The following is a 24,528-nucleotide window of genomic DNA, read 5'->3' as shown; positions in this document are numbered from 1 at the left end:
ACTAAAGCAATTTGGTTAAGACACAATGTAAACATATGTTTGTTCATGGCACTTCTTTAGATTCATTTTTCATTAGGTATAAATGTATGGGAATGTTCTCTTCTACATTTTAATGGCACTATTGTTGTTAGAATGCATTTTGGGTGCTGGCGTAACTAGTTGTGCAATGGAAGCATTTTAACAGCTGAGGCTCATTCTGTCTTGTCTCCAGAAATTAAGTAAGCCTGGGGCTGACATTGTGTATGGTAACCTCCCTTTACTAATATCACAGTCATTGAGGGGCTCAGTATTTGGGCATCATTATTAAAGGGTTTTAACCTTTATAGATTACACTTAGTTTGACAAGGAAAAGAAGGGGCTGCACAGCGGTAGAGTTGCTGCCTCACAGCGCCAGAGACCCAGATTCAATCCTGACTGCGGGTGCTGTCTGTATGGAGTTTGTACGTTCTGCCTGTGACTGCGTAGGTTTTCTCCGGGATCTCCAGTTTCCTCCCACACTCCAAAGACACACAGGTTTGTAGGGTAATTGGCTTCTGTAAATTGCAAATCGACCCTAGTGTGTAGGATAGATCTAGTGTACTGGTGATCGCTGGTCGGCGCAAGCTCGATGGGCAAAAGATAGACACAAAATGCTGGAGTAACTCAGCGGGTACAGGCAGCATTGCTGGAGAGAAGGAATAGGTGACGTTTCAGGTCGAGACCTGCGTGTTTCGACACTGTATCTCTAAAGTTTAGTTTAGTTTAGAGATACAGCACAGAAACAGGCCCTTTGGGCACACCGAGTCCGCGTCGACCAGCGATCCCCGCACACTAACACTATCATACACACAATGATACCAAGCTAATTAAACTACAAACCTGTGTAGGTATTTGGAGTGTGGGAGGGAAACCGAAGATTCCGGAGTAAACCCATGCAGGTCACGGGAAGAAGCACCTGTAGTCGGGATCGATCTCGTGTCTCCGGCGTTCCAAGGCAGCAGCTCTACTGCTGCGCCACCGTGTCCAACTGTCCGCAGCTTGAGTTCTCTGATGAAGCTCCATGAATCTAAACCTATCGATGCTGCTGGACCTGTCGTGTATTTTGATACTTGAATTACACTTCAGATTTCAAACATACACATTATTTTTTTGTTTAATTTTCCACAGAAAGTTCCTTATATTTAAATGTGTATAACATTAAATGGAGCATTTAGCTAACTCCAAATGATTTAAAAAAAACAAAAAAACAATATTTTACAATATTGAAGTCTGAAGTTGAATAGTCTAATTGAAGTTCATGTTGGTGCAGATGGTAGATTTGTTTGTGTCTTTCAATAATCTGTGTTCCTGGTAATATTTTGCAGCTCCTGCCACATGAGCAAGGGATGCAACCTCAGTAAGAGACAGCAACCCTATACGATCGTGCTCTGGTGTTTGAAAGTTAAAGGAATGTGAATTAGAGAGAAGAATTTGTTCGTATCTCAACAATGGACCTGAAGAAAAAGATATGTGATTCTAACCTGAATTACATGGAACAGGATTTTCGTCCAGTGGAGCATTTTCCTTTATTAAATATAATTAGTATTCCAGTTACTTGGAACAGTTTGAGATCACCAGCTATCTGGCTAACAGGAGGAATTAATAAAAAATCTTCACCGATGGAAAGAGACAGCGTTACTTTACATCTGTAGCTCACGAGGTTTATTTCTGTTCTTGTTTAGTTTAGATATACAGCGCGGACACAGGCCCTTCGGCCTGTGAATATTAGAAATTGGGGTACTTGGGAAAATGGAAGATGTCGGTGAAAAGATCTGTGAAACCTGCTTGACATAATTTGCAGGGAGTTGCAGAACCATGTGACATAGATGGCTGGAGGGAGTCTGAAACCTAGGACGGGGTTGCAGACAAAGATCCTATAGCGGAGCAAGATAGACCACTCCTGCTAAATGCAATGGGCTGACGCAACGGAACGGGACGTGGGCCTTTTTTTTATCAATTTCCGTAACCGGACCTGACCCGACTCGCAGTCTAATCAACGTTGCGGGGGAACAGTTTGTGTTAATAAATTTAAATTCTGAAAATTAGGAGAAGATTTTTACCAAATAACTTTTATTTTTACGAGGATGTTTGCGTAACCGGCTTCCATCTCCGCACTAGTATCCTATGGGATCTTTGGTGCGGAGACGGAAGCCAGTTACGGAAATGGGGCCTTAAATTACCCATGAATCTGCCCATGACCGTACCACGTCTTGTTCGTCGGGTGGACCCTCTTGCTTGCTATAGGATCTTTGGTTGCAGAGAGGTTTCTGTCCAAATGGCCTGCAAGTTGTTAATATGTATGGGATATACATGGGAGCTCTGCACTGCTGCAAAGGCATGCTTGGGATTGGTTGGGGAAATGTTGGGTTTCAATTATGTTGCACTGCCTTACTGCCATAACTTGTGATTGGTCCAGAGGAGTGGCCTCACCAAAGATGTTTCTTTATCTAGTGATAATGTTTCTTTACTTAATGGAAGTGTTTCACCCTGAGTGCTCTGTGTTGAAACTATGTTATGTGCTATTGTATGATTGGGCTAAAGAGTTGTCATTCTACGTGTTTAGCAGCCGGTATCGGTAATTGGCTTGTAGGGGTTGCCTCCCCCAAGTAATGTCACGCCCTTAGTTCGGAAGGGTATAAGAGGGCGGGTAATTCTTTGGGTTGGGTCGGTTGATTGTGACTTCTGTTTGCACGTGATATTGTTGTCTTGCGTGAGTGGATCAGCGACCATCGCTACAGTTTGTTCTACAATAAACTAAGGTTTTGGAACCAGAGTTTGACTTAGTGTTTGACTAAACCAGACTAGGGGGGTAAGTTTAGATCCGGAATTAACATTGGGGGCTCGTCCGGGATCTCAAAGGATTGCCAACGCGAGTCTGCGACCAAGGTGATGAATCGTTTCGGATCGCGGGAGGAGAAATTGTGCCCCCCGTGTGTGAAGTTTTATCTGCTTCGGTTTTCCCCGCTCCGCTAAACCCCCCCCCCAAAAAACAGACTAAGGGAGTAAGTTTAGATCCGGAATTAACAGGTCCACCGAATACGCACCGACCAGCGATCCCCGCACACTAACACTATCCTACACACACATGGGGACAATTTACAATTATACCAAGCCAAAGGTAAACTGAACTGAATTAACCTTCAAACCTGCACGTGGGTGGAAACCAGAGATCTCGGAGAAAACCCTCGCAGGTCAGGGGGAGAACTACAAACTCCTTACAGACAGCACCGGTTATCAGGATCGATCTCGGGCCTCTGACGAGGAGGAAATGGCAACAAAATATTAGAGAAAAATATGAAGCCATCCACTGGTGGGGAAAAATAGAAAGATCTATTTTGAATTGTGAGAGATTGAATGTTGTTGGTGGTCAGAGTAAACTGAGTTTACGTACTCAGTCATAGAATCATAGTGTGATACAGTGTGGAAACAGGCCCTTGCCCACACCAGCCAACAATGTCCCAGCTATACTAGTCCCACCTGCCTATGCTTGGTCCATATCCCTCCAAACCTGTCCCTTCCATGTACCTGTCTAACTCTTTCTTAAATTATGGGACAGTCGAATCAATTCAAGTTAACATTCAGGTATAGCAAGTAATTATATAGGCTAATGGCAAATTGGTCCACATTTCAAGAGAATACATTCTGTCTCATTTCTCCTTATTTTATCATTTTAATCTTGTATCTGTTTTGAAGGTTATCACGTTTTAAGATTTGCACTGATTTCAGTCTGAAGAAGGGTCTCGACCCGAAGCGTCACCCATTCCTTCTCTCCAGAAATGCTGCCTGTCCCACTGAGTTACTCCAGTATTTTCTGTGTCTATCTTTGGTTTAAACCAGCATCTGCAGTTCCTTCCTACACATTTCACCAATATTATTCTAGACTGGTCACTGATGGATATTTACAAATATTATTAATGTTGGCATTGTTCATACATTTATTCAATAAACAATTTTTTTGAATGTGGCATGTAGTGGTGGCAAGACAGGTTCCTAATGTGCAAGTGATCGTTGGTCAGCATGGACTTGGTGGGCCGAAGGGCCTGTTTCCGCACTGTCTCTAAACTGGGAGGATGGGATTATTTTCCATGCAGATGATATCTCTTTCAATTTTCAAATGAGCCTTCCATTCCTTGCAAAACCATCATTTAATTTTAAATTTTCGCCACACTTTTCACCACCTTGTGATATATTGTGTTTCGATGGCTGCCTCGCCAACAATCCGTCCATTTCGTCTTTTTTTTTGCCATCTTTAGTGTGTTTTAAAAGTTTGTGTAAATGTTTTCTGTTTTTTTGTGGGGGGGGGTGGGGGAAGGGAGTCGGGGGAAACTTTTTTTCAATCCCTTATATTGCTGGAGATGCTATTGTTTTCCGGATGGCATCTCCGGTCGCTCTGCAGCCTAACATCGTGGAGCTGGAGGCCTTGCTCGGGACTGACTTTGAGCCCCACAGTGGGGCGTGGACTTACCATCGGAGTCGATTCTTTGCATGGGATCGATGCTCCAACCGTCAAGGTGCTTGCAGTCTCGGGTTGAGACTGACGTCAGGAAGCTCCAAAAACGCACGACGTTCGACTAGCCCCGGCCCGTACTATGTTATCCCACTTACACATCCTACATAATAGGCGCAATTTACAGAAGCCAATTAACCTACACATCCGCATGTCTCTGGAGTGCAGATAAGCTCCCGTAGTCAGGATCGAACCTGGGTCTCTGGCACTGTAAGGCAGCAACTCTCCCGTTGCACCACCGTGCCACCCTTATAGTCCTTCAAGAACAATCCTGCTTTCCTGAAACAACACCGGGGGTTATGGGGAGGAGGCAGGAGAATGCGGTTGACACGGAAAGATAGATCAGCCATGATTGAATGGCGGAGTAGACTTGATGGGTCGATTAGCCTAATTCTTCCCCTATGACCCTTATGACCTTTTGAACTAAAGTCTCTACACTGCACCTAACAAAACCCATTAAATGAACGCATGAATGAATGAGTACTTTGTCAGCTTTATTCAGGTCACAGTACTTCACAAAAAACAACAGCAAGATCTCCTCCAGGTCTCTCAGTTACTCGAGCTGACATCCTGCTGAGCAACACCCACAACCTGCTTCTAATCAGAAGCTACGAGAGTTGACATGCTACACATACAAAAACAATTGACCAGGGCACATCTGGAACTTCTGTGCACTCCATCATCTGACTCTCTACATTACTATCCCAATGGGAATCCCTTCAACGTTCAACTCGAGACATCCATCATAACACAAGGCTGCATTTAATGGTAACACTTTGTGTATGCTCATTGCTTCCTTTCAAAGGAAAATATTGCTAAATATTTTTTGGTTGAAATTCAACCAATATACCCCCTTTCTTAAACATCAGCAATAGGGTCATAAGGTTATGTGATAGGAACAGAATTAGGCCATTCGGTCCATCAAGTCTACTCCGCCATTCAATCATGGCTGATCTATCCCTCCATCCTAACCCCATTCTCCTGCCATCTCTCCATCACACCTGACACCTGTACTAATCAGGAATCTATCTATCTCTGCCTTAAAAACAACCATTGATGCTCCTTCCTTCTGAGGGAACCTGAGGGGTAAATCTTTCACACAGAGGATGGTAGGTATATGGATGAGCTGCCGGAGGAGATAGTTGGGGGAGGTATCTCAATTTAGTTTAGTTTAGCGATACAGTGGAGAAATAGGCCCTTCGGCCCACCGAGTCTGCACTGACCAGCAAACCTGCACACTAGCACTATCCTACACACGAGGGACAAATTACAATTTTACCTAAACAAATTAACCTACAAACCTGTGCGTGTTTGGAGTGTGGGAGGAAACCAGGGCACCCAGGGAAAACCCACGCAGGTCACGGGGAGAACGTACAAACTCCACACTGACAGCACCCGTGGTCAGAATCGAACCAGGGTCTCTGGTGTTGTAAGGCAGCAACTCTACCGCTGCACCACCGTGCTGCCTGTGCTGCTAAATATTGTTTGAATGGGCTGTTGAAAATCAACCAAATAGTTTCCTTTAGAGACTTCGGTACTTCTCTTGCGGGAGGCTGAGGGGCAGATTTTTCACAGAGAGGATGAGCTGCCAGAGGAGGTAGTTGAAACAAGTACCTCACTTGCCTCCTCTGGCAGCTCGTTGCATGTATGGATCCAACTGTGGATTGTCTTTGGTTGCACTAAGCACTTTGGGCATTTCTTGCATTGGAATTGGGACTATTAGTCTCTAAGAAGGAACTGCAGATGCTGGAAAATCAAAGGTAGACAAAAATGCTGGAGAAACTCAGCGGGTGCAGCAGCATCTATGGAGCCAAGGAAATAGGCAACGTTTCGGGCGAAGAAGGGTTTTGGCCCGAAACGTTGCCTATTTCCTTCGCTCCATAGATGCTACTAGTCTTTATTTTATTGTATATTATCTAGGTTCATTGAGTTACAGGTCTGTTATGCTGCTGCAAGTAAGAATTTTGTTGTTCCATTGTTGGTACATATAGAGTCATACCATGTGGAAACAGGCCCTTCGGCCCAACTTGCCCACACCGACCGACATGTCCCATCTACACTAGTTCCGCCTGCCTGTGTTTGGCCCATATCCCTCTAAACCTGTCCTATCCATATACCCGTCTAATTGCTTCTCAATTGTAGTGAATATGACAAATTAAACACTCTTGAGTCTTGATGCTGGTTTCCAAAATACACGAAGAAGCTGGAATAACTCAGCGGGTCATTCAGTGCTGGAGAGGCAGGCAGGCAGGGTCTGGAGAAGGGTCCCGAAACATCATCTATCCATGTTCTCCATGAGATGCTGTCTGACCCGCTGAGTTAATCCAGCATTTTGTGTCTATTTTAGGGATAAACTAGCATCTGCAGTTCCTACAAGGTTTCAATGCTGTATCTCTCTGTGACTCCAGAGCTCGTTGACGTTACCAGCCTGCTTTTTCAGCTGTAAATTCTTTGCTCTGAGCCTCGTGTTTTCTCATCAGCCATGACTGAATGGCAGAGTAGACTTGATGGGCCGAATGGCCTAATTCTGCTCCTATCGCTTATGAAGGCGCAAGGCAATTTAAGCATTCTATGTGCAGGAAGGAACTGTTGATGCTGGTTTTAACCGAAGATAGACACAAAAAGCTGGAGTCACGTTGTATATTTTGTATGTTTATGTATGTCTAACTCTGGAGAGAAGGAATGGGTGATGTTTCGGGATGAAACGTCACCCTTTCCTTCTCTCCAGAGATGCTGCCTGTCCTGCTGAGTTACTCCAGGATTTTGTGTCTATCTTAGATAGAATGCCTTTTATTGTAGAATAAAATCTTGAAAGGATCTTCAGCATTTTATTGTATGATGTGGTTTGGCTCTTGGAACCAGCTTCAACTGCAAGCCAGAAATGCTATTGCTTGATGCCTAGTTTCACGCTAAATAAAATGGCTTGATTTATGTTCAGTCCAGATCCAAATGTCTGTTCTATGATGCAGCAAGCAGCCCGTGAATCACTTATGGATTTAGAAATGCTCGATCAATTATCCAGGATGGAGTGTGGGAAGTGAGACCCTGAGAAGGTGGTGTGGGCCACCAGAGGGCGCCCCGCATCACTATTTGATCAGCACCACTGCACCCTGAACTCATTTCTTCAGGTGCAGATCAAAACATATTGCCAATTTTCTCCTCTCCGCTCTGAACATTGTGTGCTGGCTGAATCTCCACAGATGTTGGTACCTCCAGACAACTACTCCGTGTTCTTGCACAGTGGGAAACTGGCTGCAGGTGTGACTGGAATTGAGATAAGACTCATACTTGCGAATGACAAATATAGGAAGCCTTCAGACATGGAGACCTGAGACCGTTCATCTCTTTCGTTTCTAACCCAAAAGTGCCGAGGATGACTAATGCGTTATTTTTAACACGCCCCAAACTCAGATTAATTATTTGACCAATTAGCGGATTAGCAGATTAGTTAGCGGGGACAACACAGAACCAAGCACCAAGCACAGTGACACATAGAAACATAGAAACATAGAAAATAGGTGCAGGAGTAGGCCATTCGGCCCTTCGAGCCTGCACCGCCATTCAATATGATCATGGCTGATCATCCAATTCAGTATCCCATCCCTGCCTTCTCTCCATACCCCCTGATCCCTTTAGCCACAAGGGCCACATCTAACTCCCTCTTAAATATAGCCGATGAATTGGCCTCAACTACCTTCTGTGGCAGAGAATTCCACAGATTCACCATTCTCTGTGTAAAAAATGATTTTCTCATCTCGGTCCTAAAAGACTTCCCTCTTATCCTTAAACTGTGACCCCTAGTTCTGGACTTCCCCAACATCGGGAATAATCTTCCTGCATCTAGCCTGTCCAACCCCTTAAGAATTTTGTAAGTTTCTATAAGATCCCCCCTCAATCTTCTAAATTCTAGCGAGTACAAGCCGAGTCTATCCAGTCTTTCTTCATATGAAAGTCCTGACATCCCAGGAATCAGTCTGGTGAACCTTCTCTGTACTCCCTCTACGGCAAGAATGTCTTCCACAGACTCTTCCCTCTCGGTCTCATTGCTGCCTCCAATCCTAAAAACACCATGACACCTGCTGCCCTCTTTAATTTCTGGTCTTCCCAGTATTCCTGATTTTAATCCCACATTTATGGATGTGCCTTAAACTTTGCCTGGCCTGGATAGAGTGGATGCAGAGAGGATGTTTCCAATAGTGGGAGGGTCTCGGACCAGAGGTCATAGCCTCAGAATTAAAGGGCGTACCTTTAAGAGGGAGATGAGGAGGAATTTCTTTAGACAGAGGGTGGTGAATCTGTGGAATTCATTGCCACAGGCAGCTGTGGAGGACATGTCTATGGATATTTTTAAGGTAGAGATAGATAGATTCTTGATTAGTACGGGTGTCAGGGGTTATGGGGAGAAGGCAGGAGAATGGGGTTAGGAGGGAGAGATAGATCAGCCGTGATTGAATGGTTGAATAGACTTGATGGGCTGAATGGTCTAATTCTGCTCCGACCACTTATGATCTTATGACTCCTTAAATTCTGATATTTCCAGTATCCCCGACTTTAATCCAACATTTATGGATGTTTCTTTAAACTTTATATTTCAATGCCCAATCACTTTTGCATCCCCATCTCCCTTTATAGTTTACATCAGTTTAGTTTAGAGATACAACGCAGAAACAGACTCTTCAGCCCACCGAATCCACGTCAACCAGCGATCCCTGCACACTAGCACCATCTTACACACACTAGATCACACTTACACACACCGGATCACCTACAAAATCCTGGTCCTCACCTACAAAGCCCTCCACCATCTGGCCCCCCCATATCTCACTGACCTCCTCTCCCCCTACCAACCCTCACGGTCCCTCAGATCCACATCAGCCGGTCTCCTCTCCATCCACAAATCCAACCTCCGCAGTTTTGGGGACAGAGCCTTCTCCAGGGCAGCTCCCAGGCTCTGGAACTCCCTCCCCCAACTGATCCGCAATTCCGTGTCCCTCACCATCTTCCAGTCCCGCCTCAAGACCCATCTCTTCACCTCTGCCTATCCTTAGCCCCACGTCCCCCTCCCTTTTCATCTGTGCTTGAATTGCCTCATATTGTGTTTTGAATTGAATTCTGTCTTTAATTTGCGTACAAGTCATGTCTCTACTATTTATTTCATTCCGCTTACATGTTTTTCCTCTACTTGCTAAATTTTTGTAAGGTGTCCTTGAGACTCTTGAAAGGCTCCCATAAATAAAATTTATTATTATTATTATTATTATTACTAGGGACAATTTACAATTATTACCAAGCCTATTGACCTCCAAACCTCTACTTCTTTGGAGTGTGGGAGGAAACCTGAGATCCTGGAGAAATTCCACGCAGGTCATGCAGAGAATGTACAGACTCCGTACAGACAGCACCCGTAGTCAGGATCGAACCTAGGTCTCTGGCGCTGTAAGGCAGCAGCTCTACCGCTGCGCCGCCGTGCATAACATGCAATACATTTACCACTTTGGTCATTCTTGTACCTTGGGGCATTTACAGCCTTCAGTGTTAGCACGTGAATAAGAGTTACAGTTGCTCTTAAAATGGATTACTCTTGTTGAACAATAAATCTGGCAATACCTTATGCAAAATAATAGACTCTGGATAAAATGCATACAATTTTATATAATGAGTAGGTTGGGTGTAATTTTTCAATTAGTCATAATGGGCTAATTTGCAATTACCTTTGTGTTGAATTGTAAGCGTATGATTCACTGGTACATTATGATGCCGTACATTGTTAGTTTAAATTCCGTTAAGCAATGGACTAAAGCACTAATTCATATTAAACAAGATTGTACTTGAGAATGTTCCTGTAATTTGAATTTAAATCATGTGACAATATGAAGTAAATAACTTTAAATTAACAGGGCTACTAGACTGCTTATTGGGCTGTGTTTCTCCGTTAATACAATAGTTTCCCTAAAATGTTAAGCTTACCGTCTTCTGGCCATTGATGCATCAAAAATACTAAAGTACGGATGAGGGGAAGAGTCGAAGGGCCTATTTCCATGCTATATCTCGAAACAAAACTAAACTTGTTGTTCAATGTTGTGCGGCTAATAAAGTCAAGACTTGCACTTATTCGTTATAAAAATGCTGTTGGTTTGGGCAACTGAAATTAAAAGCACTCAAAGCACAGATAGAAAGGCTGCCTGACGTTTATGTTACAGCAAGATAGTAAACACATGCCCGGTTTAAATGAGTGGATTGTGTGACTTTTTTTATGTTTCCTCTCTCCAAATCTAATGATATTTTATTTGCTTTAATCAAGGATGTATAAAGTGAAGCAGCCGGGCCAGGCAGGGAACTGGCCAACGTATGAACATGTGCTGTTTTCAAGTGTAGGTTATGGAGGAGAAACACAGATGCTACAGTTTCTGCAATTGCACATAAAAATAATGCATTATTTTATACAAGAGCCACAGTCACATTGTTATTGATCATCAAATAAATACATGCGCACAAATACTTGCAAGTCGGATATTTCAAAGGTCCTACTGAGGCTAAACAAAGAGAAATCTATGAAAGATTAATGCCTCTTTATTCCATTCCTGGAATGTTTTAATGGGTCAATGCTTCAACTATACTTTATTGTCACATGTATCGAGGAACAGTGATATTTCTCATTTGCATATTGTTCATTAAAAGTAGTACATTATTTTTAGTTTTTAGTTTTTTTAGTTTTAGAGATACAGCACGGAAACAGGCCCTTCGGTCCACCGAGTCCGTGCCGGCCAGTGATCCCCGCACATTAACACTATCCTACACACTAGGGACATGTTTACCCTTATACCAGGCCAATTAACCTACAAACCTACAATACAATACAATACAATACAATTTTATTGTCATTTGAGCCTCAGTGAGGCTCAAACTAAATTTCGTTTCCACAGCCATACAAACAGACAATTTCTAGACATACACACAATTTAGTTCACACAAACATCCATCACAGTGAACCCACTGTGATGGAAGGCAAAAGTCTTTTTGTACGTCTTCTGTACGTCTTTGGAGTGTGGGAGGAAACCGGAGCACCCGGAGAAAACCCGCGCGGTCACTGGGAGAACGTACAAACTCCGTACAGACAAGCACCCGCGGTCAGGGTCGAACCCGAGTCTCTGGCGCTGTGAGGCAGCAACTCTACCGCTGCGCCCCCACTGTTCCAAATTGGAACACAGTACTCCAAATGTGGTCTCACCAACGTCTTGTACAACTAACTGTAACATAACTTCCTAACTTTAATATTCAGTATCCTGATTGATGAAGGCAAATGTACCAAAAGCCTTTCTTACCACCCTAGCTACCTGTGATGCAATTTTCATGGAATTATAGCGTTATGGGATCAGGCAGCGTAGAAACAGCCCCTTCTGCCCAACGTGCCCACACCCCTCTAAACCTACCCCATCCGTCGACATGTCTAAATGTTTCTTAAACTTTGCAATATACCCTACCTCAATTATCTCCTCCGGCTGCTCGTTCCACCATCCTTTGTGTGAAAACGTTACCCCTCAGTTTCCCATTAAATCTTTCCCCCCCCTCACCTTAAACCTATGTCCTCGGGTTCTCGATTCCCCCAAGAGACACTGTGCATCTGCCTGATCTGTTCCTCTCTTGACCCATACCTGTACCCCTAGATCCCTCTGCTCTGCGGAGTGGCGGCGCGGCTCTGGCTGCAGCGGCTCACCGGCAGTCCTGTTTGTTTTGTGTTTTTTTGTGTTGTTTATTTCGTTTTTGGTTAGCCTAGTTTTGGTTTTTAGTTTGTGTTTGGGGTTGAAACGGGGCTTGCTGTCTCTCCCTGCGGGGGAATGCGACTTTTTTGTCGTATTCCCCTTCTCTGCCTCCGTCTACGCTGAGGCCTAATGGCGGAGCTGGCGACCTCGAGGCTCAGGAGGCAGAGCCCGCCAGGACTCGCCCTGAGCTCGCTCCCGTGAGGGCGGCCCGGCTCGGGGCTGGAACAGTGCTTCCGTGAGGGGCTGTGACGCTCCCGGGAGGGCGGCCTGGCCCGAGGAAGGAACGGTGCTCCCGTCGGAGTGGCCGAGCTTGGGGAGGTATGGCGTTCCCAGCCCGAGGGAGGAGCGGCGCCCATGTCGGGGCTGCCCAGCCCGAGGGAGGAGCGGCGCCCATGTCGGGGCGGCCCAGCCCGAGGGATGTACGTCGCCCATGTCGGGGCGGCCCAGCCCGAGGGAGGTACGGCGCCCATGTCGGGGCGGCCCAGCCCGAGGCTGAAGACGGCACGATACTCACGTGAGGGTGGCTGGGACGGTGTTCTGGTGGTGGTGGCCTGAGTCCGGGGTTCGGCCGCGGGCCAGCGGCTGCGTCTGCAGGACTGGTGGGCGGCAGCTTCGACCACCCCGGGGCGCGGTGATTAAGCCGCGGGACAGTTTTAACATCGCCCGGTGGGGGATCGCCTCAGCGCAGAGGGAGAAGAGGAGGGAAGAGACTGCAGACCTAAAGACTTTTGCCTCCATCACAGTGAGGAGATGCTGGGTGGACTCACTGTGGTGGATGTTAATATGTGTTTATTGTTGTTTTTTATTGTATTGTATTGTATGTATGACTGCTGCAATTTCGTTCAGACTTCGGTCTGAATGACAATAAAGGCATATCTAATCTATACAATGTTCCCCAAGGCCTTACCATTCACTATGAAGGTCCTGCCATAGTTTGACTTCCCAAAATGCAACACCTTGCACTTATCTGCATTAAATTCCATTCACCATTCCTCAGCCCATCTGCCCAGCTGATCAAGTTCTGGCTGTCATTTTTCACAGCCATTTTCCCAGTCCATGATACCACCTTTATTAGTGTAATCTGCAAATTAACGAATCACTTCTTGTGCACTCAAGGCAACACATTGCTCAACACTGCCTGCTCACTACAAAACTATACATTTCTAACACAAATTAAAGTTGGTCTTGCATGCTGTTTACTGCTAAGAGTTACATTAAACACATTAACTATACACAATATGTGCAGAGAAATATTACACCGTGGTGTAGCGGTAGTTGCTGCCTTACAGGGCCAGAGACCTGGGTTTGATCTTCACTACAGATGCTGTCTGTTCGGAGTTTGTTCGTTCTCCCCGTGGCTTGCGTGGGTTTTCTCCGAGATCTTCGGTTTCCTCCCACACTCCAAAGACGTACAGATTTGTAAGTTAATTGGCTTGGTATAAATGTAAAATTGTGCCTAGTGTGTGTAGGATAGTGTCAATGTGCGGGGATCGCTGGTCGGTGCGGACTCGGTTGGCCGAAGGGCCTATTGCCGCGCTGTATCTCTAAACTAAACTAAACTAAATCCTTCATAGGATTCACTTTGACTTCCAGCCACTGTGTAAAACGGTAATATCGATTTCACCATGAATTATGAATTCTCCTAGTATTTTATTTTCATCAGGACTGGAAAGTCATTGGCACTGCGTTTTAAAGGCTCAGGCTCGGCCAAGAAAGAAAGTTAGGCCAAGAAATTCAGCTGGAAAATGGAAGATAATTGGCTGGGTATAAATTTTTGTGTCCATTGTTTGTCAAAGACTCCATTGAGGACATGGAAACAAAATAAAGTATGGTCACAGTACATGTTATTTATGACTTTGATTAGGGTTATTCTAACATGCAATAATGGAAAATAACAATATAATTTGGGAATAATATAATATATTAAAGGACTTTGGAGAGGACAGTAAGGTGAGAGGTGGTAACATCAACATCTAGTTTCGTTTAGTTTAGTTTAGTTCAGATAAGTTTATAATCATGTGCTTCGAGGTACAGTGAAAAACTTTATGTTGCGTGCTATCCAGTCAGCAAAAAGACTATACGTGATTGCAATCAAGCCGTCTGCAGTGTCAAGAACCAAGAGTGTTTTATTGTCCTATGTCCCAAAGCGGAACATTGAAATTTTTACTTGCAACGACACTACAGATATGTAAACATTGTACTCCGTAAAACGCGTAGAAACAACATAAAAAGGTTCAGCATGTATATTTTTAAAAAACAGGCAGAGAAATAAATAGACACTAATAATGCAAATGTGCAGATACAGGATAATGGGAATAACGTTTAGTGCAAGATAAAGTCCAGTGAAGTCTGATTAAAGATATAGTCCGAGGATCTCCATTGAGGTAGAATGTAGCACAGTCTATGACATACTTGGGTGTTGAAGGTGAAAGGGGCAACATAGAGAGGTTTGATGGTGGGGAGAAACCACAGGAGTATTATCTTTACAAACAGATTAATGGTGAAGTATTGGGTTCCAGATGGAGTTGAATCATCATTCCATTCCTTGAGAGAGTTAATAGACGACTACATTTGGCCAAATGATCGAGATGGGAGAGAAAATGTTTTACCGGGGTCAAACATGTTTTACAGGGTGGCCACGGTGAAGTTGCTGCCTTGCAGTGAATGCAGCGCCGGAGACTCGGGTTCGATCCCGACTAGGGGTGCTGTCTGTACGGAGTTTGCACGTTCTCCCCGTGACCTGCGTGGGTTTTCTCCGAGATCTTCGGTTTCCTCCCACACTCCAAAGACGTACAGGTTTGTAGGCTAATTGGCTTGGTAAATGTAAAAATTGTCCCTCGTTGATGTAGAATTGCGTTAGTGTGCGGGGATCGCTGGTCGGCGCGGACCCGGTGGGCCGAAGGGCCTGTTTCCAAGCTGTATCTCTAAACTAAACTGAAAGTTAATTTGGTAGTTTATCAATGCATTAAGTGCTGGCGGAACTCAGCAGGTCAGGCAACATCTGAGGAGGAAATAGACAAACAACATATCAGATGGGCACCCTTCGTCAGCATGATCAGAGCTATTCAAATATGAAATAATAAAAAATAACTGTATAATTTGGGAAGCAACTTATTAAAAGATGCAGAAACAAGGAACTGCAGCTGCTGGTTTAAATCGAAGGTAGACACAAAACGCTGGAGTAACTCAGTGGGTCAGGCAGCATCTCTGGAGAGAAGGAATGGGTGACGTTTCGGGAAGTGGAAGACTCAGCCAGTCCCTCCCCCTGTAACTTATTCAACGACATTCAAGGCGTGGACCTTTATTTAATTTCAAACAGCTCGTAAAAAATTATTTGAAAGGCCACCTAGTGGAAGTGTGCCCAAGGAAAGATATAGTTATCCTGACCTCAGCACTTGCATTGTTCATATGTTGGGATGTGTTGGGAGAAATGGCTTTCCTCTGTCATTATCTATCTTCCCCTCAGTATTTTGACAGAGTCGCCATACACGGTGTTTGTCCCCATGTCTCGTGGCAGAGCCGATAAGGAATGTAATCGAGGCAGTCTGTTCTTGCTGTGATCCTCGCAGCGTGTCGCTGTATTTAGCACCTCTGATGGCATGCAGACTTTTGACTTCACTTTAGACGTTTAGAGGAACAGAGTGGAAACGGGCCCTTCGGCCCACCGAGTCTGCACCGACTAGCGATTCCCCTACACTCGCACTATCCTGCACACACACACACTAGGGACAATTAACCATTTTAGCCAAAGCCAATTAACCTCCCAACCTGCACGTCCTTGGAGTGTGGGAGGCAACCGGAGCACAATAGACAATAGACAATAGACAATAGGCCCGTCGAGCCAGCACCACCATTCAATGTGATCATGGCTGATCATCCACAATCAGTGCCCCGTCCCTGCATTCTCCCCATATCCCCTGACTACGCTATCTTGAAGAACCCTATCTAGCTCTCTCTTGAAAGTATCCAGAGAACCGGCCTCCACCGCCCTCTGAGGCAGAGAATTCCACAGACTCACAACTCTGTGTGTGAAAAAGTGTTTCCTCATCTCGAGCACCCGGAGAAAACCCACGCAGGTCATGGAGAGAACATACAAACTCCGTACAGGCAGCACCCCTAGTCAGGATCGAACCCTGGTCTCTGACGCGGTAAGGCAGCAACTCTACCGCTGCACCACTGTGCCTCTATAATTAGCAGCCCTAGCAGAATGTGACAGAGTCACACACTCCTCTGGAGAGTGCAAAGACATTGTGGCAATCTCACCCCCATCCACGACTGACTTTTGAAGTTTAAATTCATAGGAATTTGCTGAGAGGAAATCTTGCCATTGAAAAAAAAACCAATCACACTTCAAATCTTCAAAGTTGTTTCAGTTGTTAAAGCAACACAAAGGACACAGGCAGAAGGGCACTATTAATAGCTTTGTTTTATTGATTGGGTTCAGGGAAGGAACTTCATGTTACTGAATGATGGGACTGTGTGAGTCAGAGTGAGTGATAGCCGGTAGAATAGTTGAACCCAGAAGCAAAAACATAAACAAAGGCTTTTCTGTTTCACTGAATTCTTGCCAAAGATTTTGCACATTTTCCATTCTCAGTATAATCATTTGCCCTAGCTCTAGATTACACTCCCCCCAACACTGGAAACAGGGGAGACTTTTATGTACTGCATCTGTAATCTACTATCCTTACAGTTAGTTAAGTTCAGTTTAGTTTTGTTCTGCTTAGTTCAGTTTAGTTAGGATATAGAGTGTGGAAACAAGCCTTTCGGCCTACCTAGTCCGTGTGAACCATCGATCCCCCTCAAGTCAAGTCAAGTCAAATCTAGTCAAGAGAGTATATTGTCATGTGTCCCTGATAGGACAATGAAATTCTTGCTCATATTCGCATCCAACACACTAGGGGCAATTTACCGAAGCCAATTGACCTACAAACGGGTAAACTCTGCGAAGACAGCACCCATAGTCAGGATCCAATTCCAGAACCAAGGACACTCCAACTCAATCTCCAACCTACAGTAAACTGTTGACAATCAGACTGGTGAACAGTTAGAGGCTCTGGGCTTCAAGTTATTGTAAACTGTTTGCCACAACTGCTGACGGTTTGTGGCTAAATAAAAATTGGTAAAGGTTTAAAAAAAAAGGTGGCAGCTCGGTGTCGCAGCGGTAGAGTTGTTGCCTTACAGCGCCAGAGATCCGGGTTCGATCCTGACTACGGGTCGCAGCGGTAGAGTCGTTGCCTTACAGCGCCAGAGACCCGGGTTCGATCCTGACTGCGGGTGCTGTCTGGAACACCCGGAGAAAACCCACGTGGTCACAGGGAGAACGTACAGACTCCGTGCAGACGGTGCCCGTAGTGAGGATCGAACCCGGGTCTCTGGTGCTGTACGGTAGCAACTCTACCGCCTGCCATTACTTTAACCCGGCATCATATCTCGTGTGGCACAGTGGACATTGTGGGCCGAAGGGCCTGTTCCTGTGCTGTACGGTTCTATGTTTTATTCCGTGTTGAATCTATTTGTCTTCCTGCAGGGGTGAACGACAGAATATTGGAAAGAATCTCGACAACATCTGGAAAAGAGAAGTAAGAGCAGGAACAAATATGCTGTCCACATTTATAGGCTGCGTTTCCACACTTCTGTGGATCCAGAATAATCACAGTAATCACAATATTACCCTGAGCTTTACTAGTGTAAGTGTCAATGGTTCAACTGTTCGTTATTGTCACGTGAACTGAGGAACAGGGAAATTTGTTTTTTGCAGACAGTTTAGTAAATTATTACCATATATACATAAATGATCACAATGGCAGGATGTACAAAGTGTATAGAAATAGCCCACTGAGACCATATAGAAGAGTTGGTCTCGACTAATTTGAGGAAGGACATTCTTGCTATTGAGGGAGTGCAGCGTAGGTTTACAAGGTTAATTCCCAGGATGGCGGGACTGTCATGTGCTGAGAGAATGGAGCAGCTGGGCTTGTACACTCTGGAGTTTAGAAGGATGAGAGGAGATCTCATATAAGATTGTTAAGGGTTTGGACAGGCTAGAGGCAGGAAACATGTTCCTGATGTTGGGGGAGTCCAGAACCAGGGGCTACAGTTTAAGAATAAGGAGTAAGCCATTTAGAACGAGGCGAGGAAACACTTTTTCTCACAGAGAGTGGTGAGTCTGTGGAATTCTCTGCCTCAGAGGGCGGTGGAGGCAGGTTCTCTGGATGCTTTCAAGAGAGAGCTAGATAGGGCTCTTAAAAATAGTGGAGTCTGGGGATATGGGGAGAAGACAGGAACGGGGTACTGATTGGGGATGATCAGCCATGATCACATTGAATGGCGGTGCTGGTTCGAAGGGCTGAATGGCCTCCTCCTGCACCTATTGTCTATTGAACCGAAACATCCCCCATTCATTCTCCCCAGAGATGCTGCCTGTCCCGCTGAGTTACTCCAGCCTTTTGTGTCTACCTTCAGTTTAAACCAGCATCTGCAGTTCCTTCCTGCGCACATACACAAGAGGTGTCAGGTTTTGCCGCCATTTTCAAAGTCCAAGCAGCAGCTGGCCATGAAGGCCCCGTTGTCATGGCGACGTTGCAAGGTCGGCCTGGCCAAACAAAATTATCTGCGTCCTCCACCGCTCCGTGCCGCCGCAGGTCGCGTCCGGCCCGCTGGCGCTCGGTCTTCCTGGCGCGGCCCCCGATCCAGTCGAGCCCCAGGCTGCTGCAGGGCCTCCAGCCATCACCTCCAACCAAGCCTGAAGGAGGAACCTGACCCGATAAATTCGCTTGCCCATATCCTCCAGAGATGCTGCCTGGCCCGTTGAGTTACTCCAGCACGCTGTGTTCTACTCAAGAATTTTGAGCAGTTCTTTATTGCGAAAACAGCCACAATCTAGCAGTGTGAAAGTGATGTCACGTCTCCGACCAGACCACGGGACACTCCTCTGGGCATAATCACAGAAGCATTTCTTGTAGCGCACTTTACTACATTATGCCTATTAATCCTAAATTCATAAACAGATTTTCTCTCAGGGAGCCTCCCTTCCAGCTATTTATTTTCGCAGGAAGCTCTTTGTGGAAAAAAAGCAAATGAAGAACATTTCACAATTCCCGAAGAAATGTGTTGTGAATTTCAGTAATGTGGTACTGGCTGCATTTATCATCCACCTACTCTGGTGTACGTGTACCAAGGAAGGAGAGCGGTGCTTACACAGACTGGGATCATTTTCCATTAAGGACATTTAGAATGAAAATATTTGCCCAAGGGCACTGAAACATGATGATGATCGTATGTCAAGGCTGTCAGGTTATTAAGGTCCAGGAAAATGAGGTTGTTGACAACGTTCTAGGATGGTCTGACACTAATCTTCTCTCTGTCGTTAAGAAGGCTTGGAACTGGAGAGCCGTGACTGAGAGTGGCAGCATCTTTCTCCCCCACCTCTCCACCGTCAGTTACCTAACTGAGATTGTCGAGCATCTGGTTCCATTCTTGTCCATCCAAATCCAAATGCATTCAGAGAGGCATCAGCTGGCCAATCGCTCTGCCTTGTCCTACATGTGTAGGAAGGAACTGCAGATGCTGGTTTACACCCAGGATGGACACACAGAATGCTGGAGTAACTCAGCGGGGACAGGCAGCATCTCCGGAGAGAAGGAATTGGTGACGTTTGGGGTCGAGACCCTTCTTCGGTCCTTCTTCAGACTAAAGAAAGGTCTCGACCCGTAACATCACCCATTCCTTCTCTCCGGAGATGCTTCCTGTCCCGCTGAGTTACTCCAGCATTCTGTGCCCTGTCCTAAATACTATCAATCATTATTGGAGATAAAACAGGGAGCCAGAATCTCACGTCTATGAGACAAGGATAAGGCTGACATTTGTGCTTCAGGTTTCTGGTTACTGTAAGTGTTTAGATTTCCACTTATTCTGTTACCTGCTCTTATGGGGAAAAATACAAATGAACAGCACATTGAGACTTATTGAAGGATTGCTTCACTTATTAACCAGGATTTTAAGTCAACAACTCAGGATTTTACACAGCTGAGCATTACCAAAATCCAACCACTTACAGTAACTTCCGCCTGAACTATAGAATGATTCCTGAGTGACTTCCTAAATTGAAGAATCAAAAGCAATGAAAATCTTTGCCATATCCAGCTGGATTCATGACCAACGGTGTATGGGTTAACTCTGTGCTTAAAGCCACAATTTATTGGAGGACCTTTTTCCAGATCCTGATTGTGCTAGTGTACGGGATGATCGCTGGTCAGTACGGACCCGGTGGGCCGAAGGGCCTGTTTCCACGCTGTACCTCTAATGATTACAGACTAAAGGTTATTCTCCATCATGGTCATAACGAACAGGAGTGGAATTAGGCCATTCGGCCCATCAAGTCTACTCCGCCATTCAATCATGGCTGATCTATCTCTCCCTCCTAACCCCATTCTCCTGCCTTCTCCCCATAACCTCTGACCCCTTTACAGTAATTGCAGCTTGACACCTTTACAGTGATAATCTTTACAGTAAATGAAAGAAGCCACGCTGTCATGGGTCCATTAGTTTAGTTTAGTTTACAGATCCAGCGTGGAAACAGGCCCTTCAGCCCACCGAGCACGCACCAACCAGCGATCCCTGCACACTAACACTGCCCTACACACTAGGGAGAATTTACCATTTTTTTAACCAAAGCCAATTAACCTACAAACCTGAAGGTTTTTGGAATGTGGGAAGAAACCAGAGCACACGGAGAAAAACTTGCACTTAACGTTATTCCCTTTTCATTCAAGATTCAAGATTCAAGAGAGTTTATTGTCATGTGTCCCTGGTAGGACAATGAAATTCTTGCTTTGCTTCAGCACAACATAACATAGTAGGCATTGACTGCAAAACAGATCAGTGTGTCCATATACCATTATATGTAAATATATACACACATGAATAAATAAACTGATAAAGTGCAAATAACAGATAATGGGCTATTAATGTTCAGAGTTTTGTCCGAGCTCTGTGGTAATCATGTACAGTGTTTCTGCTGAATGCCTAGCAAGCAACAAAAGCTTTTCACTGTACCTCAGATGGTGCACGTGACAATAGACCAAACTGAAACTGAACGTGCAAACTCCGTACAGACAGCACCCGCAGTCAGGATCGAACCTGGGTCTCTGATGCTGTAAGGCAGCGACTCTACCGCTGCGCCACCGTGCCGCCCTTTATAACTGTTTGTCATTGGACTTTCAGCGAGAGAGAAAGGATAACGACAAAGGGTTTTATCTCATGGTACAAGCTGCCAGAGAGGCCCTGAAACAGGAGCGGGAACCCAGTCGCGAGCTCAGTGTCCTGTCATTGCCTGAAAACACGGATCGGAAAATTCCGTGGAACCATATTATTGCTAGTTCTTCACAGTTTTTTTCTCTCTGTTTATGCACGAGAGATTGAGGGCACAAAGTCCAGCAGCGTTTTGTGAGAGGGCTGCACTATGCTTTAGATAATATTAACTGGGTCTCTGTGTGGCCTGCCTGACCTGGATTCCTATGTAAGGACTTCAACTTGAATTGTCCGCCCATTTCTTTCCCCATCAACCAACGTTTCAGCTGCTGAGTAATTCCAGCATTTTCTGTGTTATTATTAATGATCCCACCGCACTCTTCAAAGATGGAATTCATTGCCACAGATGGCTGTGGAGGCCAGGTCAATGGATATTTTTAAGGCAGCGATAGATAGATTTTTTGATAAGAACAGTTGTCAAGGGTTATGGGGAGAAGGCAGGTGAATGGGGTTGAGAGGGAGAGATAGATCAGCCATGATTGAATGGCAGAGTAGACTTGATGGGCCAAATGGCCTCATTCTGCTCTGATCACTTATGAACTTATGAATGCTCCCAGGTATCCTGAACGAAATCCGTCCTCTAGACAGCTTCAATGGGAGATGATGATGTGGTGAATGTTAAATTGATGTCTGCTGTTGACTAATTGATTGATGCGATTCAGATTACAACAGCAACCACAGTAATGAGGTGGCATGGTGGCACAGTGGTAGAGTTGCTGCTTTACAGCGTCACACACACACACACACACACACACACACACACACACACACACACACACACACTCACACACACACTCACACACCCACACACTCACACACCCACACACTCACACACACACTCACACACTCACACACTCACACACTCACACACCCACACACTCACACACTCACACACTCACACACCCACACACACACACCCACACACTCACACACTCACACACACACTCACACACACACCCACACACCCACACACTCACACTCACACACTCACACACACACCCACACACCCACACACTCACACACACACTCACACACACACACACACACTCACACACACACACACTCACACACATACCCACACAATCACACACTCACACACACACTCACACACTCACACACCCACACACCCACACACTCACACACTCGCACACACACACCCACACACCCACACACTCACACACACACCCACACACTCACACACACACTCACACACTCACACACACACTCACACACACACTCACACACTCACACACTAACACACACACCCACACACTCACACACTCACACGCACACTTACACACACACTCACACACTCACACACTCACACACACACCCACACACTCACACACTCACACACACACTCACACACTCACACACTCACACACACACCCACACACTCACACACACACTCACACACTCACACACACACTCACACACTCACACTCACACCCACACACCCACACACTCACACACACACTCACACACTCACACACACACTCACACACTCACACACTCACACACACACTCACACACACACACACACACACACACACACACACACACCCACACACTCACACACTCGCACACACACACCCACACACCCACACACTCACACACACACCCACACACCCACACACTCACACACACACTCACACACTCACACACACACTCACACACTCACACACTCACACACTAACACACACACCCACACACTCACACACACACCCACACACTCACACACTCACACGCACACTCACACACACACTCACACACTCACACACACACCCACACACTCACACACTCACACACACACTCACACACTCACACACTCACACACTCACACACACACACACTCACACACTCACACACTCACACACCCACACACTCACACTCACACACCCACACACCCACACACTCACACACTCACACACACACACACCCACACACTCACACACTCACACACTCACACACCCACACACCCACACACCCACACACTCACACACCCACACAACCCTCCACCTTCCCCCCCCATCTCCACCTTCCACCCTGATGATACGTATACACAAATGCAATAAGGAGGCTGGTAGGTTTACCACACAAACCAGGCATCCCTCATAGTCTCGACCCGAAACTTCACCCGTTCCTTCTCTCCAGAGATGCTGCCTGTCCCGCTGAGTTACTCCAGCATTTTGTGTCTATCTTCGGTTTAAACCAGCATCTGCAGTTCCTTCCTAAACACGCCTCATTTACAGCCTGGGTGAGATGGTGCCGAGAAGCTGAGTTCCCATCGGTCTCTATGTAAGAGGGAACTCCACGCATTTATATGAAGCTCCTCACACACGCTGGTCTTGTCTCTCACTCACTGAGTCACAGTGGCACCGGCATGTCTTGTTTACCAAGGCATGTGGAATAAAGGCAGGATAGAGCGACCCGGCCAAGTGGAAAGTAAAAACAAGTATGGTTTAAATGGATGAATTCCAAGATCACAGTTCACGTTATAGGAGTGGAATTAGGCCATTCGGCCCATCGAGTCTACCCCAGCATACAATCATGTCTGATCTCTGTCTCTCATTTTCCTGCCTTCTCCCCATAACCCTTGACGCTCGTTCTAATCAAGAATTTGTCTACATCTGTCTTAAAAATATCCACTGACATGGCCTCTACAGGCCCCTGTGGCAATGAGTTCCATAGATTAACTACCCTCTGACTAAAGAAGTTCCTCCTCACCTCCTTTCTAAAAGAGTCCCCTTTAATTCTGAGGCTTTGCCCTCTGGTCCTAGACTCTCCCACCAGTGGAAACATCCTTTCCACATCCACTCTATCTATGCCTTTCATTATTCTGTAAGTTTCAATGAGGTCCCCCCCCCTCAACCTTCTAGACTCCAGCGAGTACAGGCCCAGTGCCGTCAAACGCTCATCGCATGCTAACCC

General features: G+C 45.7%; 1 protein-coding gene across 1 annotated transcript in view; it reads left to right on the top strand.

Moving 5' to 3' along the window:
• Positions 1-1,967, top strand: part of LOC116985890 (uncharacterized protein C16orf96-like) — a 46,201-nt gene extending 44,234 nt beyond the window's left edge. Inside the window, exon 20 of the mRNA XM_033041003.1 lies at positions 1,344-1,967. The gene's annotated coding sequence lies outside the window, so the exon portion shown is untranslated. The remainder of the gene's footprint in view (positions 1-1,343) is intronic.
• Positions 1,968-24,528: the final 22,561 nt, after the last annotated feature.

This window comes from Amblyraja radiata, chromosome 22 (genome assembly GCF_010909765.2).
Source record: "Amblyraja radiata isolate CabotCenter1 chromosome 22, sAmbRad1.1.pri, whole genome shotgun sequence".
Lineage (NCBI taxonomy): Eukaryota > Metazoa > Chordata > Chondrichthyes > Rajiformes > Rajidae > Amblyraja > Amblyraja radiata.
The sequence above is the reverse complement of the archived record's forward strand: the minus strand, read 5'-3'. Positions and strand labels throughout refer to the sequence as shown.